This window comes from Electrona antarctica (assembly GCF_951216825.1).
Source record: "Electrona antarctica genome assembly, chromosome: 11".
Taxonomy (NCBI): domain Eukaryota; kingdom Metazoa; phylum Chordata; class Actinopteri; order Myctophiformes; family Myctophidae; genus Electrona; species Electrona antarctica.
Window position 1 is genome coordinate 34,468,743 of NC_136792.1, and position 19,463 is coordinate 34,488,205.

General features: G+C 45.9%; 1 protein-coding gene across 5 annotated transcripts in view; it reads right to left on the minus strand.

Annotated features, from left to right (window-relative positions):
* cdon (cell adhesion associated, oncogene regulated) overlaps positions 1–12,671 on the minus strand; it is a 58,721-nt gene extending 46,050 nt beyond the window's left edge. For all 5 annotated transcript variants that reach the window (XM_079515070.1, XM_079515069.1, XM_079515068.1 and 2 more), the window contains exon 1: positions 12,215–12,671. The gene's annotated coding sequence lies outside the window, so the exon portion shown is untranslated. The remainder of the gene's footprint in view (positions 1–12,214) is intronic.
* Between the last annotated feature and the right edge of the window lie 6,792 nt (positions 12,672–19,463).

The window sequence follows — 19,463 nt, forward strand, 5'->3', positions numbered from 1 at the left end:
AAGAAGTGAACTCTGATCATTGTTAAGCAAAACGGTCACGGTGACAGAGGTTCTGCTTTTGCCCTGTGCCCACTTCAATGCGCTTCTACACAGGTGGAACAAATGAACGAGTGACAGCTAACGAGCAAACTATACGCTGTCGTCTGCCAGCAAGCTCGCAGATCAGCTGTTTTCGCGGAGCCGCTTGACTGTGTGTGTGTGTGTGTGTGTGTGTGTGTTGGGAGAGACGAGAGAGATTGATAAAGAGCAGGGGAGACGCGCTGCGCTCTGATCGAGACATCTCAAAGGTTATTTTTTAAATTAATTAGAAACAAATGGTCCGGATGTTCGCTCGAAAATTCCTGCCGAAGTTCGAGTCCTAAAAAAAGGGCTAGGGTACAGCCTTACTGCACACGGGTGTGATTTTTAATCCTCAATTCCATGGCTCAGCCAATCAAATCACCGCTATGGAGTACACACAAACACACAAAGTTGGGCATAGGAGGCCCTCCAAAAAGAAGAAGACTGGGACAGACTTCTATCACGGGGCCTGTTATTGGTTCCCATATAGTCTCTGGGTGAGCCCATGCTGCCTGCCCAGTGCCCGGGGCCACGGAGACCAGACTAATGACTGGAAACACAGGGGCCCCCGGTCTGGATTCCTTCTCTCTGATTAAAGACTGAGAGACATTATTAAAAGTGAGAGAGAGAGAGAGAGAGAGAGAGAGAGAGAGAGAGAGAGAGAGAGAGAGAGAGAGACAGACAAACAGAGAGAGAGATAAATACAAAGACGACGATAAATAGAGGGGGAGACGTGGTTTGGAATACACTAAAGGAATTAAATGGGGCCACGGCAGAGGAATCCTCTTGTTTTAATGAGAACCCAGCAGAAAGTCAAACTCACGAGGGCTTAGGGCTCGTCTGTTCTCAACATGGAGAGAGAGAGAAAGAGAGAGAGACCACTATGAAGACCTGGTAAGGTCTCAGAGTGACCTTTAGGTTCTCCTGACCCACATCGTTGCTGTTGGCCAAGAAACCGCCTATCTCCATATTCTACGTTTTTGTATTTTTGAGGGGCGCTAGCCCCTCCTATATACAGGTTTATATCAGGTTTGTTTTTAGTTCAATGTTTGTTTTAAAAACGCCATTGACAATGAAGATAAATTGTTATTTCCCTAACACAAACATTAAATCCCATTAACAATAAAGAGAATTTAATGTTTGTTTTGACACCGTTTGTTTTACATCATCATTACATCACCTAATCATAGCAACATGAGTTAGAGATCATCAGATCAACAAGCTATACCGAATTCGCTCACTTCACACGGGTGTGATTTCTTTGTAAATTAACAGCTCTACTTCATCACATTACAGCTTCACACAAAAGCATCAAAAGTAGAAGAAAATGTTCTGAGCATTTAGATCTGCTACTTTTGCAATTTTTTAATTTGAATCTTTTAAGTAACAGTTTAGGACACATTGAGGTTTCCAGCCGGCCGACAGGACAGCATGATGGGAAAAATAGATATACAAGCCCACAACACGTCGTGGCCCTGACAACATTCCCATGGTATGGTGGGATCACCCCCCCCCCCCCCCCCCCCCCCCAACCACCAGACGATCACATCCCACAATGCCACTGTTTACCAAGGACACACACCACTACCACCTCCTCCTCAACCACCCCCCCCTCACACACACACACACACACACACACACACACACACACACACACACACACACACACACACACACACACACACACACACACACACACACACACACACACACACACACACACACACACACACACACACACACACACACACACACACACACACACACACACACACGGACCCAAGACCTGGGAGAATTGTCTTGCCCTGGGGGCTTATTGGCCGAGGACACAAATAGAGAGCTAAGACTATGGGAGGAGAGAGAGAGAGAGAGAGAGAGAGAGAGAGAGAGAGAGAGAGAGACTCAATGGTACAGTACACAAGTCCCCACCTTAATTGGAGATTGTTGTGTGACTACTTTGTTTTTCTCCTGGGAATTTGTGCGTTTGGGGCGTGGGGTGTGTGTGTGTGTGTGTGTGTGTGTGTGTGTGGGGGGGGGGGTGTCGTGGTGGCTGGGAAGGGCAGATAGTTACGCTCGTTTCTTCCCAAGGTTCTCTTGAAACAAGCGGGCGGATTAACCACAGGGGCCCAAACTCAATAGGCTGCCGTCTCGGGCCTGGAAACGGATCCCTGGGTATCGGCAGCACACAGGGCCACCTCCAGACCCTCGGCTGGTAACGAGGAGCCCCTAACAAGCCCTCACCCATTGTACGAGCCCTCTCTGGGGCTTACGGCTGATTTCACCGGCCTTTCAGACCACATGGGGGGGAAACAACCTTGAGTACAGGAGGTAGGGTAGACGCATGAGCAACCCGCAGTTGTCCAATGTGATCTCCAACACGTGCTGAAATAGCAGGGCTGAAATATCACTATATTTTTGACCAAATACTTTGATATCGATATGGTGGCGATGACATTGATATTGGGATAATGATTTAAAAGTTTTAATTTTTTTTATGCGTTACTTGCATTCCAAAGACAAAGACAGCAATTATGCCACATCATTGCATTATGAAACCCAAAATCCCCAGCGGTATCTAGTCTCATAGGACAATATTGATATCTATTGCCCAACCCTACTGAACATGTGCCACGGGACTGATTTTGAAGGTATTGTGGTGCTATAAACTCAGGCCTGCACATCATGGCACACGTCAGACCAAATGTGTGATTTCAGTCAAACCATTTTTAACCGCGGTCAACCCTGTACAAAGGGCTTAAGTCCATAGACTTGGCTGGCAAAAGATTCCATCATAACTACCGTAAACAAACATTAAAGTCCATAGACTAGGCTGGCGATGATTTGATTGGCTGAGCACGGAATGTGATGATGTATGACGATGTATGATTAGAGCGCCCCTCACTTCACACGAGTGTGATTTTTTTTATTAGGCTCAAACATTAAAAGTCCATCGACTTGGCTGCCACATTGGAGGGGCAACCCCCCCCCCCTCAAAAATGGCCACGGTCTCTAAATACAATCTAGGAACAATCTGATACCACAAGTGCAGCGTTTAAGCAGAAACACGGTCGATAATGACTTTGTTGCGGCTGCAGCCTCCCGGAGATGGTGACGGCGCATCCGTGGCAGCTGGCACAGGAAACCTGGCCACTCGCATTCCTTCACTTTCAGCCTTGATTAAGAGAAATGACAAGGAATAGGATGGGCGTGGACTCGGGGGGGAAAAATAAACCGTTTGCCAATGTTCACTTTTAATGGAAACCCCTGTGTTCCACTCGGAACGCTATTAACACTTCAGAGTGTACAAAATGTAACCAAATGGACCCGTAAAGGGTCCATGTGGTTACATTTTGTACACTCTCAAGGGTGTGATAGCTAAATGGATGAAGTGGTCTCCTTGAGAATGTTCACGTTTAATGGAAAAGCCGTGCTTCATTCTTTACACTATCTTGTGTGTTTTCTTTTTGAGGGGCACTAGCCCCCCCTCCTAGCCCAGCTGTGTGTACCAGAGCCATAGAGTAAGACAGAGTTACGACAACTCCGTTCACTTCATTGGGCCAGTCCAATGGCGGCTCTCCTACATAGACTTCTATTGGCGAATAGCAGCGACACCGGAAATGTACGGAATGCATTGTTGTCTATAGGGCTCGTGTGAGTATACATGAACCACGTGACCAGGCTGTTTTCTGCCCCCTCAATGTCGCAACTCTGTCTATACTCTATGGCTCTGGTGTGTACCCCATAGCAATGATTTGATTGGCTGAGCACCTCATATCGATGATTTGATTGGTGAGCAATGTACGTATTGAAGATAAAAAGTGAGGACAGAAAATTGTGATTAGCCGGAATGTGATAATGAATGATGAATCTGATAAGAGCGCTCCTCACTTCACACGGGTGTGATTTGTGAGGGACGCTAGCCCCTCCTATGTCCAGCTTTTAGTGTGTGTCCACAAACTTTGTCCTACGCAAACATTACATTCCCACTGACAATGAATGGAGAATTTTACGTCATAGTGTACATTTTACGTCATAGTCAAATTACGTCAAATTTTACGGCATAGTGAAAACACAAACATTGTGTAACACAAACATTGATGAATGCGTTTGGCCGGAATGAGATGATGCATGATAATGTACGATGATAAGAGTGCCCCTCACTTCACACGGGTGTGATTTTCTTTTTCTCTTCTTAACCCCCCCGTTCCGGCCCTGCGTGCTGTGGGCACATTATGATCCAATACACCCCCCCACCCTTCTCCTCCATGCTCCCTGTCCTCCCTACCTACCCCCCCACCACCACCACCTCCCTCCCTCCCTCCCCAAGCTCTCCTGGATTCCATCACTCCCGCCGTCTCTACGGCAACAAGCGTCGGAGCCGTGGACAACAGGCCCTGCTCAGTCTCCGGGGCGGATAGTTCCCTGGCCGCCGACCAAAAGCACTTTCAGCCTAAAACATATATTAACCGACGTAATTCCAAACATCTACGAATGAAAACAAAATGACAGCCATGTTCCAAACAGACACTAACAAGAAACCAAGGCTTTAAAAGAAATGAAAAAAATGAAAGACACACACACACACACACACACACACACACACACACACACACACACACACACACACACACACACACACACACACACACACACACACACACACATTCTGTTGAATATTTGATGTTAGGAGGGGGCAAATATAGGTTAATTTTGTGTGTGTGTGTGTGTGCGTGCGTGCGTGCGTGCGTGCGTTCATCTTACTTGGGAGGTACAAAAAAAGCTACGCAGCATTTTCATTTGTCAAAGTGATAAATCATGTGCAGATACAACAGCTACAACAGAGAGTATAGAGCCTTGGCTGTTTGCTGGCAGCGGAGAGCAGATGAGAGAGAGACACTATAGGCCAGTTCCTGCTCCCATCGGCAACACAGCCGACGGAAGCAAAACAAACACGTGTAAACAGTTAAAACGGAATCTGTCTTCTCCACCACTTCTGCTAAATCTCTTTTTCCAAAACCCCAAACAAACAAACCCGCCCACCCCACTCCCCGTACCGTACATGTCTGGAGGAACATGAGCGTAAATATGTCGCTCCAAACATGGCCCTGTAAACGCTTTATTTAGGTTGTCTAAATGTTTATCCGTCTCGCCTCGTAACACTCCACGCTTGTTGTGCGGCAGCCGAGCGGACGCAAAACAAACTGGGGGCAATGAGGTTTCAACGCGAACGCAAGTCTCGAGGCTTCCACTTTTGGATCTTGGTCAAATCATTAAAACCCCTCTCTGTGTCGATAACACAGCGTTTAGGGAGGTGAGCACCACTGCACACGGCATTTGACAGGGGACGTATGGCCCCCGGCAGCGCCAAGACCAACACGGCCTTGTGACAACAGCAAATCACGGCAATACTGAAAGAAACCGCCTGCTGGCGTGCGACACGCCGTGGCGTACGCCAGCAGGCTTGGGGGTGCGTGGAGTGTGTCTACTCTGCTACTGTGGGGCTTTGCAGCAGCAACACCAGCGCATACTATATTTATCTCAGGTCACTTATCTCACACTGGCATCAGGGATATCGTTTTCACAGTCTTACCACAAGACAACCCCTCGGCCTACGCTACCACAAACATCATACCACACTATCTTTTAGAAGTAGAAAGAATTCTGCGTCCAATTCGTGGAACAATGTGGAACGGCTCGACCGCACCTTTTCTTCCCTCAAATTCTTGCTCACTTTGAATATATTCTTACAAATAAGGGGTTCCATTGCTCCCAGAGGGGGCCACGTCTTCCAGCAGGGAAGGCCCAAAATGGCACCCACAACCACAGGCCCAGAGGCAGCAGAAGTACCCACAGTGCCTCACACCACGGCTCTGATCTGGGAGAAAAACAGCCCTTCAAACAAGCAGCCTGTTTGTCAGCCCCGGAGGGGAGTGCCAGCCGCTGCTTTTGCCTTAATATAGTCTTGCTGAATCCTCTCGCCGGCACTTTGCAACAGCGCACACATTCTGGTTCGGCGAAAACCCATGTCACATATCTGACTTATTGGTTCAGCATTTGAAATAGAAAGCTGCGGCTGTACTGTTTTTCGGGCTCCCAGGGGCCACAGCGAGGCACCTAACGGATTAGGCGAGGCATATTTAGTAGGGTCAATTTCAGGAAGAGAGAGAGAGAAATTAATCTTGCAAACAGGAAGACGCTGAGGATGCAAAAAAGAAGAAAAAAATTCCCCCTTGTATGTTCTGGAACACTCCTCTTTCTGTGGGAGCTGTCAGCGAGAATGTGGTTCAGGAGTTCACTCACAAACTTTCCCTTAAGGATAAAGATTCATGCTGTTGAACTAAGAAACTACAGGAAGACATAGGCTGGGGGAGCCGGGACGCCCATCATGCATTGCTTGACAACAACAAGATAAATTGTTAGTTTTAGCGGGAAGCAACTAGTACTAGTGTGTATGAAGCCATGTTGAATCAAGGTGTAGGACAGTTTATTTTGTCCTCTGTGGTCAACTGCATGTAGCTAATATACATATATGACTACAACACACAACACATGCAGAATTTCACCTACAAAAACAACAAGATAGTGCAAGACACACACACACAAGCTACCGTTTCCCCCAATAGGCACTTATAGCTTGTTACGTAGACAGCTCTAGAATTGCACTTTATGTAGTCATAGCACTTTATAGTACACATGTATAATATATTATATAGTATAGTATGTATAGTTTACATAGATACTCCACTGTTACGTTCTTAGTCTACGCATGATTCATGATAACTACTTTGTATATATGTGATGTATGCCATGCTTTTGTTATTGCTTAATGTAAGTCGCTCTGGATTAAGAGCGTCTGCTAAATGCCTAAATTGTAAATTGTAAGAAGCAGCGAGCTGCATTATAGAGGAGCCCTGAAGTAAAGTGAACAATTTTAGCGTATATTATTTTATGCCATTTAGCAGCCTATCAAGGAGCTATCTGTCTGTTAACCACTTGAACCCAAATACTTAGTCCCCCGGGGCTCTACGTTACATCTCTTTGCCGAAAATATCCGATTGATCTACAAGCTCACAACGCGTCACAATGCTTCACGAGCGTCTATTTTTGCAGAATGCTCGCCCCCAAGGCCAGAATAGGGATGCTAGGTTCCCAGTGGTTAAAAAACTGTTACATCACATTCACCTTATCACACTTCAAAACACAGCAATACATCTGGTGGAAGCCATGGTACCTTTACAGCTAAGAAAACAAAGTGTGAGCCAGGCTTCTGGCTCCGCTAACTGCAGTCCTATTTAGAATGGGAACATGGCCCACATCGCTCTGCTCGCCGCATTCAGTGGCTGGCTGGAACATCTGTTTCTGCTGCGCCAAAATCTATTTGTTTGTCTTAACAATTACGCTCCCCGATGTTTCTCATTTCATTTCTTAATCTCTCTCGAAAGTCATTATCCCCTTTCAGGTCCTCCGAGGTTATGAATTCACAGAAACTGGATACAAGCATCTGTTGAAAGCTTGTGTATACACACACTCTGCGTTACAGTTTGGTCCCCGTTGACATTTGAGAGAACGTGCATCAGAGCGAGGCACCCTGTCCATCTGTAACCTAAAGGAACGCAAGCTTGTGGAACACTTCACAGTCGGTGCCGGACTGTTTACACTATCTGTCGACTCTGGACATGTTAGAAACACCTTGCGAAGGGCTCCCACCGAGAGACGTATGTATTCTGTAGTCAAAATAATGACGGTGTGAGAGAAGCAGATAAGAAGTGCTACCAGTGACAGCTCCGCATAAACAGAGGTGACATCCGAGGCTACCGCGTAGGCGTGTACATCTGGACGGTTCAACACAGCCACAATGTACAGCGCCAATTACCTGATCTATCGCTGCATCAAGGCAGTAACTATTGATTATTTTCATATAATTATTCTATCGATTCCTTTTTCGATTAATCAAGTAATTGCTAAGCGTTTTTTATATATGTTTTTAAAATGTTTATATCATGAATCATTGTGTAAAGATTCCAATAGCATTTTTTTTTATATCTTCTAAATCAATCTGTTCAACCACTTAAGCCCTATTTTATACTTTGTCATGCAATGGCCTCGTGCTAAAGATAAAAAATATATATTCAAATTGATTACATCGATTAGTTTGACTGACTTTTTCACCCCTATGCTTCTTTCTGCCACAATATATTTGTGTGTGGGGGAAAATGAACTTCTTTCTTTCGTGTGCCCGGCTGCAGCAGCAGCAGCAGCAGGGTGCACCCGCCGAGCCAGCAGTCACAAGAACCTGATCTGAGACTCTTTTCTATGACCACAAGCGTCCCATCTTTTCCCATCAGCCTCCTTGCCTCATGCCTGCTGGGTGATGTCAATCAGCACCCTTCTGGCTCCTTAAAACATGGGGGTCTCTTTGGCAGCCTGCCCAAACCCTCCCTCTCTGTCCATCTAATGGACCCCGAGTGCTGCATTCAGCCTTGACGAATGGGAGACAAACCTTGCTAAGTGGGAAAAAAGTGATGTCTGACATTAAGAAATGTGGAAGGAAAAAAAAAAGCTAGAAATCAAAATCCAGGACAGGGGGGGAGGGGCTGAGTTTACGGCCCCTGTCTCTGGAACGGTGGGTTTGTGTGCTGCTGGCACCGCAGGTTCAAATCCCTCCAGCCTCTCTCTCTCTCTCTCTCTCTCCTCCATTCCAACACTGGTCAAACTATTGAAGATCTGATGTTAACAGTATACCTGTCTGGTTACACAGCAGCAGATCATGTACACAACGACGATAATACAGGTCAGAGCCTGAACGCAGATAAACAAGCAAGCCGCAATTTTATTTAACCACTAAAACCAAAGAATGTCATCCCCTCCAGGGCCAGGCTGGGGTTTGCTGCCTTGTCTCACATCTGTATGGCAGAGGCCGGGGTGTGTGTGTGTGTGTAGGGGGGACTACCAAAAATACACTGAGACCACTTTGTCAGTTGTCACCCATCTGGACACGCCCTCTCCATCTAAGAGAACCACTTCTCACAGCCAAGCCATTCAACATATTCATATGCACCATTCAGATCTCTCTTATTTCCTTCCACTGACAACACAAGGGGGAGGGGGGGGGGGGGTTGCTCTCACAGAGACAAGCTTTTCTTTTCAAATACTAGTTTTTTATAAGCTCTGATGAAGCCAGCCGGACCTGTAGGATCCACTAAGCATTGTATTGCTTAGTGCAAAGTCATGTATCGGTCCATCATGCCTTAGTTATTTATGCCCTTTTTAACAAATACCATTGAGAGACGTCACCTCATGGTCCAAGTTTCTTTCTTTCAAAGCATATTACCATTCTCCACTTGTTTTGCACTACAACTGCTGTAACAAGCTACTAATCAACCTCCATTTATCAAGGGCTTTTCTGAAAGCGGGTGCCCTCCGTGTGTCTCCAGTGTGTGTGCGGGTCGAGGGGGGTCAGTGACTATAATACTGCGTCAGAATCATCAACAGGGCCATTATGAGAGCAGGGGCTGGTGTCATTACACATGCTTACATTCAAATTGCCCACTTAACATACTTCTACAACGGCAACATATGTTTATCATTAGCCAGTGCCCTAATCATTCAAACATTATTGTAGCACACTTAATAGCATGGCTGTGCTTTGTTCCAGCCTCTGTGATAAGAACCGGCTAATGACTTATTAATTTCTCTCCGAGTCAAAAGAACGTGCTTTGAAAACAAACGTAGTTTGTAGCATTTGTGGGGCTTTTGCGGCCCGGCGTCTCGTTGAATCACATTCACCATACACAAACATTTGCTGTGGGTAAACTCACACACGCTGAGAGCTTGTTGAGTGATAGCTTGAGTTAAAAATACCGGCATGCATCCATATGTTCGACTAATGCCGATGCCATCTCTGCTGGCTTAGCCTTGGCAACAAAAGCAAGCCTCTCTGATCCTGTCAGAAGCTGGCCCAATATAGGAGGGCGGTGAAAAGGATTTGAAAGCCATCGGAAGTGTCTCCTTGTCGCCCCACGGACGTGACAATGCGCCAGCCACTGTTTGAACTTGAAAGTGTTTTGTTTGGGGGTGCCCATGCGCGTCCCACCGACTGGATGTCATGCATTCGAGACGGGTTCAGGACTTTGTTCTCGATAACTTTTAAGTGTTCCATTTTCTGAGTCTAACCCCTATGTAACAAAAGTCCCAGTGAAGCCCACGTTATAGGGGTGAGCGCTAGACTGAGGAAATTGGAGGAATAAAAAAGGTGTGAGGGTCTTATCTCAGCAGGTTCATCGCTACTCTCACTTATAGACATCCTCAGCCTAATAAGACATTTTTGTTTCTGCTCAGACACGCCATCAGCAAGAAGCTTGGTCTTGGATTCATGCTAATATGACTATCAATATGTCTATTACAATCTGTCACAGTCAGTGTACATCCAAGCTTATGTGCATATATACTGCACAGTTAAGAGTATTAATTTAAGTCTGAAACACTTTCAGTTAAATGAACGTTCCAGACTTTACTGAAATAAGGAGATTAGGAGTAATTCACTTTTATCATATGTTCATATTGCCAGAGATGTCTGAGAATGGGAATAAAGATTCTGGTCTATGCAACTAATTAAAATGTCTGGTATTGCATTACTTGACTTAGAAATGGCCAAAGCAATCATATATAACATATCCCTAAAGAAAGGATGCATTATATAAGTAAGCAAAATACACTACTTATATCTGAATTCTCAAGACAAGACGTGATACTGTTAGTGATATACACGTGTATATCAAAGTTAGCAAATTAAACAATTATATTACTTGGGGATAATAGCATACTGTATGAGACGATGCAGATGCGTTTAGAAGTGAGGTCCACCACTGTTTGTAAAAGACCTCAGAGAGCATTGATGAACAAGAGCCAAAGTGAGGCTTGATTTGTGACCAATCACCATCTGTATCTTCTCTCTTCCCTTTTATGTGATAGATATAGAACCCTTGCACAGTAGATTATCTTTTACCTCAGATGGAAATACAAATGGACCTTTTAAGTGTCCCTTTGGTTCCATTTGTATACTTTCTGATTTAAATGTACACTTGACTCTGTATAGTAGAATATATGTTTCCAATAGCCATCAGTAAAAAGCACCATCCCAGGCAATGAAAACTATCACTTTCATATAAATATGTATATTGACACTGTTATTAAGCTCTTACACCCAGGCAGTGCCATTAGAGTGACATTTCACATTTAATTTGTTAATGTCTTAAGTTTTACATCACCACTCTACTCTTCTGTCTGTAGATTGATAAGATCATATATCTTTGGAGATGCTATTGAGACAATAAGTGTTCTCTGTGTGGTGCGACAAAGGTGCTTCATTAGTATGAGGAGTTAAGTTTCTGTACACTGCAAGCTGTGGCATAAAGTTGGTTTCTCAAAGGAAGCCCATCAAGGTTGACTAGAGAACAAAGTCATGTTTCAGATGTCTGAAGGATTAGTTGCCCCCAGTCCATTTTCACCTTTTATGACTCTGACACCAAAGTGTCAACCATGGGACATATTTGACATTTCTAAAAATGCTCTTTCATCTCTCATCAAGACAAAAATGCAGCCCTCGGGCAATGTGTTTTCAACACAAGCTTCAGTATCACTGCCATTACATTTACCAAATAGCTACAAATAAGACCTTTCTTCCATTTAGTTTGGAGAAAGAGACTTCAGAGACTTGACTAAACCAATAAACAGTAAGTTATAGTAGGCTATGACAGGAACTTAGATAGGCAAAACTAATTATTCTCCAAAAACATTGCAGCTACTGTTCACATATGGCACATAGATGCTCAAGCAATAATTATAATGGATCTATTATGTTCTGACACAACGAAACAGTCTATTATAGGTCTGCACTTTAGAATAGAATTATTGTCTAGCTTATTACACTGCAGGCCCACACTTCGTCCACGGGCGCCCCCAATTATTATATCGTATTAAATATTCAGATAGCTGCTGTGCTTTTACAGTTTTCTTTGGAGGGGGGGCTTGACAGAGTTTCGTATAAAAAATAGAAATATATCGTTTTGGAATGGCGTTACTGAATGTCATCGTTTAGGAGTGTTTTATTTTGTACCCTAAAAAGCGGACCCACACAGAACAGCCCCTCTCTTACCTCTCTCTTCTCGCAGGAGGGTAAACGCTGCCGAATCGCCGGGTGGATCAGGAGAAAAACGCATTATTATGAATATGACAAATCCGCACGGGGCCCTCCATTAGACACGGGCTCAAAGTGCATCAGACAGCCGGGGAAGGAACTTGAAAAAACAAACAAACTTCAAAAAACAATCAAAACAGTAGTAGCCGCGGATCTGAAACTTCGGATCCAAAAGGTGCGACAGCACAGCACAGCGATCAGCGGCAGTCTGCGATGTCGAACGCAACGCGTAGCCTACAGATATACTTTTGGACTTGAGTTTGCGTCCCGTCCTGTCCCCGTCCCAGGACTCTCTGGTGGTTCAAACTCCTTTCGCGTCCCCTTCGCGGCTACGACTGTCCTCTCGACAACACGCACATCTTTAAGAAACCAAGAGAGGATCGAGTTGCTGCTCAGCAAATCATGGCAGCGTCGACGAGCACCCGATCGTCAAACGAGGAATGTTCCTCTCTCTCTCTCTCTCTCTCTCTCTCTCTCTCTCTCTCTCTCTCTCTCTCGCTCTCTCGCTCTCTCTCTCTCTCTCTCTCTCTCTCTCCCTCTCCGCTGTCCCAGAGCCCAGAACTCTGAGCGCGTCGAGTGTGTGGGACGCAGGAGGAGGAGAGAGAGGAGGAGGAGGAGGAGGAGGAGGAAGGCTGGACTGTGTTAAAGCTTTACCACTACCATGCAGTGGTTCTTTCTCAAACTTTATGATTTCAAAAGACCGCCGCCATAACGTGCAAAAATGGAACCAAATGGGCCCTTTCGTGCGTGTGTGTGTGTGTGTGCTAAAAATGTAATTTAGATAGCATGTTATAATGTAAACAGATGGCATGATGTGGCATCCAGTATAGTGTTTTAATAATGTACAGATTATTGTATTTGTATATTCTGTGGAATATACAGAATCCATCTGTATCCTAGATACCTGATCCTAGATGACTATTTCTCTGCATGTGATGTACTGTATTACCTTACCCTGTGTTGTTCTTGCTTACTGTAAAGTCGCTCTGGATTAAGAGCATCTGCTTTAGGCCTAAATTGTAAATGTGTGTGTGTGTGTGTGTGTGTGTGTGTGTGTGTGTGTGTGTGTGTGTGTGTGTGTGTGTGTGTGTGTGTGTGTGTGTGTGTGTGTGTGTGTGTGTGTCGTCTCAACTGCTCTGTGGCTTTTTAATGATTGTGTGACCATATTGTTACTTCCAAGTTGTGTGAAACATATTTGATTGTCTATTGTAGTTTTGTCTGATGTAAAAGGAATGTTGTTGTTGGACATTTCATGTATTAGAATAAAGCCCTTAATGTCATTTTTGATGGGGAATGTTAAGAACTAGAAAGATGTGTGGTTTTCTACTGCTATAGGAATATTGTTCAACTGGAAGAGTTGAGTTGGGAATGTCACCATATACTGTCCAATCAGTTGAGGGCAAAGTGCACAAATGCCTTGGGAAGAGTTCCGAATCGCTGGCCAAACGGAGGGGAGAATAGAGAGTTATTGCACGATTTAAACGTTTCTAAACGTTTTCAACGATGTAAGCGCTGCAGTGCAATAACAATACTCTGCTTGCCTATAGGCAACCACACTAATAACATTACCAACATGTAAATCTTCATTTCTCATTTATATTAGATTGACAATGGTTGATAGGACCATAGTTCCTTGTGGTTTAATCTGTGAAACTGACCTCCTATAGTCATGAAAATGCTTTACCGCAGCATGAAAAAAACAGTGGCCGTTGTAGATCCAAGCTGCCTCTCACTGTGCCCCCATTCAATTGAATTCAAGTTTTGTGGCACGGAGATGTTTGAACAGCTAATAGCCACGGGTCACTCTTGGCAGCGGAAGATGTCAGGTTGGATGGGACCAATGTTGTCTGGCTCTGGTCATTTCCTCATCATCAGCACATAGGTGAGACGCCTTTACCAGGAATGAGAGGAAAGAGACCGCTGGCCAAGGGAGGCCTCGTGTGTGTGTGTGTGTGTGTGTGTGTGTGTGTGTGTGTGTGTGTGTGTGTGTGTGTGTGTGTGTGTGTGTGTGTGTGTGTGTGTGTGTGTGTGTGTGTGTGTGTGTGTGTGTGTGTGTGTGTGTGTGCGCGCGCGCGTGTGCGTGTGTGTGCGTGCATGTGCGCAAACTCGTGTATGTGTGTGAAACCAGTCATAGGTTGTACCTGTGTAAACAACGCAATCATCCCTGACACGCCGCAGCAGCGATGGCCAGGCCAGGGCCCATGCATGCATGCGGGGTGGGGGCCCCATGTGGGGCCCACCACCCTGTCTCAGACAGCAGGTGCAGCTCACCATCTGACAGCTGACTCCTGTGGAAGGTGAGATCCATTCCTCCTGGACTCATGGTCAAAATGAGGGCCCCCTCGAGCCCTCGGGCAAGCCTACATGGGCCAGAACCCGGCAACCTGTGGCCCTCTGACAGGGGAGAGGGGAAACAGACAGCAGGTCCTGACGGAGGTGCTGTTTGCACTCACAGAGGAGCCGGGCCGTGAAGTATACTGTCCATGTTGAATTAATGTAATTATTCAGAGGAGCCGGGCCGTGAAGTACTGTCCATGTTGAATTCATGTAATTATTCAGCTATAAAGAACAAGCAACATATCATTGCTGCCGGGCAGAAACCTCTTATCTCCGTATTTTAACCATTTGTGTTTTTCCGTAAATGAATGCCCTACTTGATCATCCTACAGCGTCACGCAAAAGTTGCAGATCTACAGTACAAGCTTGAAACGTGCCGCAAAGCAACACACTTTGAACTTGTACATCTGCTACTTTTACTACGGTATTTTTAAAATTTGAATCCTGGAAAGTGCGTGCGTGCGTGCGTGCCTGCGTGCGTGCCTGCGTGCGTGCGTGCCTGCGTGCGTGCGTGCGTGCGTGCGTGCATGCGTGTGCGCGTGCGTGCGTCTGTCTGTGTGAGTATACATTTCACAAATTATGAATATATATTTTATTATTTTGGAACTTTCATTTTATACTTAAGGTCAAGGGGGTCAGATTGGGTGTGCTATGTAGCATTGATGTCATGGATGACTGACGTCACAGGAGTCACTGATGCCATAGATGACTGAACTGAAGTGACTAGCTATATATATGAGCTATATAGTATACTAGTCAGTCAAGTTTTCTGACGCCATAGGCCTCACTCACACCTTTCGATCTAGCATACAACATTGATGCATGCTGTATACAAAGGGTTTGTTTACATCTTGCCCCAATGCATTTCCAATGGAAGTCACATGGTTTGACACAACATTTGTGTTGTACGGCTTTCGGCTGTGTTTCGATTTCCCCCCACCCCCTCATACAACACAAATGTGTCAAAACATGTGACTCCCATTGGAAATGCATTGTGAGCTTGCATCAGTCAATAAGTCTCATGCATCAGCTATACATTAATCTGTTGTGCACGTGTGAGCCAGGCCATAGACTGTATGTAGGCCTAGATCCTGTCTTGTTTTTGTCTTACTTGTGATGTTCTTCTATGGAGGAAATAACGAGCCCTAAAATCGTTAGCTTTGAATGTGTATAAAACATCTGTCACATCGCCGGCAGGCAGCACTCTGTCCTCCTGTAACCGTTCCTGTGTGTGCATGAGTATGTCTGCCTCTCTCTCTCTCTAAGGGTCAGGAGCTGGTTGGAGATGGAGACAGAGGCTCAGGGTTCAGTGGGAGGGAGGGTGTGTGTGTGTGTGCGTGCGTGCGTGCGTGCGTGCGTGCGTGCGTGCGTGCGTGCGTGCGTGCGTGCGTGCGTGCGTGCGTGCGTGCGTGCGTGCGTGCGTGCGCGTGTGAGAGAGAGAGAGAGAGAGAGAGAGAGAGGGGTGTGATTGGACACAGTCGCATGTGAAAGGCCAGAGAGCGACGAGAGTCCACAGGGAGCAGGGGTCCACACACAAAGGGCCAGGGAGGGGCCCTGGGACCAAAGAGATGGTGGTGGGTGGGTGGGAGGGTGAGGGGGGGCATACTGGGAACTAAAGCTGACAGCAGAGACACTTCTCATCCACCGAGGGGCTCTAGCTGTCTCTGGACCCCTGGGGTACCTGCTTACTTATCTGTGGGCCGGCGGGGGCTGCCAACCAACCAACGCCTGGAGGACAGGACAACGCCACACCACACACCACATGTCAGAGTGAGAACGCCACTCCACTCCTCGCCAGGCAGAGAGGCGGCCGGTAAACACAGAAGCACACAAAGAATCTGTGACCTCTGCCCCACATTTTTGGACTCGTATCAAGTTTTGTTTCCTCGCATGGCTGGGGCGGGGGGGCAGGGGAGGCGAGATCAGATACAGAAGGAGAAAGATTACGTTTTGTCAATACCTTTTCCCCCGATAATCCGTCACACAGGCTTCTGTTGTAAATACAAGAGGCAGTGCGGGCCAGTTTGTTGGGATAGGGAATACACAAGCAATGTGTCACAATGTAGAGCAGGCACAGAGGCTGCTGTTTGTGTTCGGCTGAGGCCAGGTTAATCCCTTACAGCCTGCCGTGCCTATTTTGGGCATGTCATTAATAGGCGAACGTTTTCAGAAATCTTGCAATATAGCGAGAACATTATCTACATTACATTATGTAATGTAACTTGTAAATGTGCTGTTCTTGACTAGTGGTACTGGGTAAGCATAAGGGTTGTGTGTTGAAAAAACAAAAAAACAAATAAAGCTTCCATTTATTTGTATTCCCCCATTTCTAAGTTTTATTATGAAAACAAAGTGTGTTTGTGTGTGTGTGTAGGGGGGGGATTAATGTGATTAATTCATGCAGTGAATGTATTTGTTGTAGTAAAAAGTCTCGAGCTCAAAACACTCCTTGCAGGTTTGTTTGGAGTTTCTGTATCCAGCTTGCTGTCAGGATAATAAGCCTCTGACCACTGTCAACAGAGTGTTTACGGGGTGCGAAGTGGAGCGTTTGGTTGTGTTGACTCTGTCAGTGGGGAGCCAGAGGAACGGCTGACTCTCAGTGCTATTAAAAGGCACTTTTCAGATAACAGCAGTGCCGTCCATGCAGAGTCTGGGCTATTCAAGGTTCTACGCTTGGTCAGTGAGACAATAAATTAAACCAACGGTGTGCCGTGTAAGCCTAGAGGGAAGTTTAAAAGGAGTTAAACTGGGTCACATGCCAAAAAAACACAGATCAGGTTTATACGATACAAAAAGGCTGAAACGGTATGTAAACACATTTGTTGTCTTCGTTCACAATTAGAAACACTATACTGACAAGTGTGACGTTCAGATATAAGGCGTTTACACATGTTCACGTTACTTGTGAACAGAGGACAGGGAGCATTACTGTGTAGAATAGATGAAAGAACTTAAAGTGGAGTGAGTAGAAAAACGATATATTGCTACACAGGTGAAAAGGTTCCCAAAGAAGACTGTATATCTCACGGCCTAGACAGGTGTGTGTGTGTGTGTGTGTGTGTGTGTGTGTGTGTGTGTGTGTGTGTGTGTGTGTGTGCGTGCGTGCGTGCGTGCGTGCGTGCGTGCGTGCGTGCGTGCGTGCGCACACAAGCATGTACATAGACATTTGTACATAATATGCACAAACACAGCATGGTATAATGTGTCTGGTTGTAGTTGGGTGATAGAGAAATAGGGGGGGGGGGAGAGAGAGAGAGAGAGAGAGAGAGAGAGAGAGAGAGAGAGAGAGAGAGAAAGAGAGAGAGAGAAAGAGAGAGAGAGGGAGATAGAGAGAGAGAGAGGAGGAGAAATGTGAATGCCATCTGGTTTGTGCATCAGCAGGGACCTCAGGATTCATCCTGGGCTCTCTGGGAATTTCATCAGCATTGAACATCTCACTTATTCACACATCCCCCTGCCGCACCTCGCCCACACAACACTCAGTGATTCTCACTTCAAATACCACCACCTTGATAAGCATTAGGCCACGGACCCCCATTTGATACATGTTTTAATCTCTGGGACCCCACAGTTAAATCCTTAGTGTTAATTTAACTCTGTCTTTTGGATTTGTACACTCCCAGAGTTACAGACCCATAAGGGTCACTGGATTTTGGTTCCCATGCAACTATTGATCATTTATTTACCCCCTCAAGGACCCCTAGGGGTCTACAGACCCCATGGAGAGAACCAATGAGCCTAGACCTAATACACACATCACTGCATGTGAGTGTACTCTGTCAGCAGATCACTCAACGTCGGGCTGTGGCTGCTGCCTCATGATGTGAACATACACTCTCGTGAGCTTGCGTAGTTACCGGCAGAGTGTTTCTTGACTCCCGGACGATCCTGGTCTCCCTTCAACGCCATCAAATCCCAGCCAAGATAACACGGAGCACATAAGCGTAACCGCAGAGCGTGTTCTTCCGTATTCGAGCTCATGTCCGAGCGGTTTATGTGGTTCTCGCAGTGAATATACTACAGTACATGGCATAAACACATGGACATCGAGTGCTCTGCCAAACAAAGTTGTCAGGGCTAGCAAAGCAGATCGGGCCTATAACCCAGGCTGCACCCCCAGGCCTTCAGCCAAACAACGACTTATTTTGGCACAGATGTTTAACCAATCTCCACATCGCACGGACGTGGCACCCCCAATCAACGTTGACAAGTAGCTGTCTCAATGAAGAGCTCGAGCATGGATCTTCTTTTTTGGGGGGGGGTATCTTGGGGAGAGCTGGAGGTGAAATATCACCCCTGTTTCCTCCACTCCCCAGAGGCTCATGGTGACTTTGTGATTTATGGGCCGCCGCTTGGGTAGAGCGGATCAGAACACAGCTGCCTCGTACTGTACAAGCGCACACAAACATGTGTATGGCAGCTAGCAGGGCTGTAGCTTACACGTGTTCAATGTAGTGATCGTGCAGTTTGACAGCATTGGCACTCAAAACAGGAGTAGTACTAGAATATCCTACTCAGCTAGAAGTACAGTTAGAAGACTTAAATATTAGAAAAGTCGTTATTTTTAAGTAAAGGTCCTTTCACATGGGTAGCAAAACAGCGGCATGCATTCTGGCTTAGAAACGTGAGGTCGGACTGCGATCCTCGTGTGAATGGACGCATTTAACGCGCTGCAAAGAAAAAAATCTCTTTTCAACTCTTATCGCAGCCAATTGTGAATTAATGAATCAGTCACTTCCTACTCACATTCTGAGTTTAAACATTTCATTATGAATACTGAAACTATGTTTTGCATGCTGTCTGTCAATCCGTCTGTCTGGCCGTCCGTCCGTCCGCGTACAGCTATCTCCGGCACTGTTGGCCTGATCGG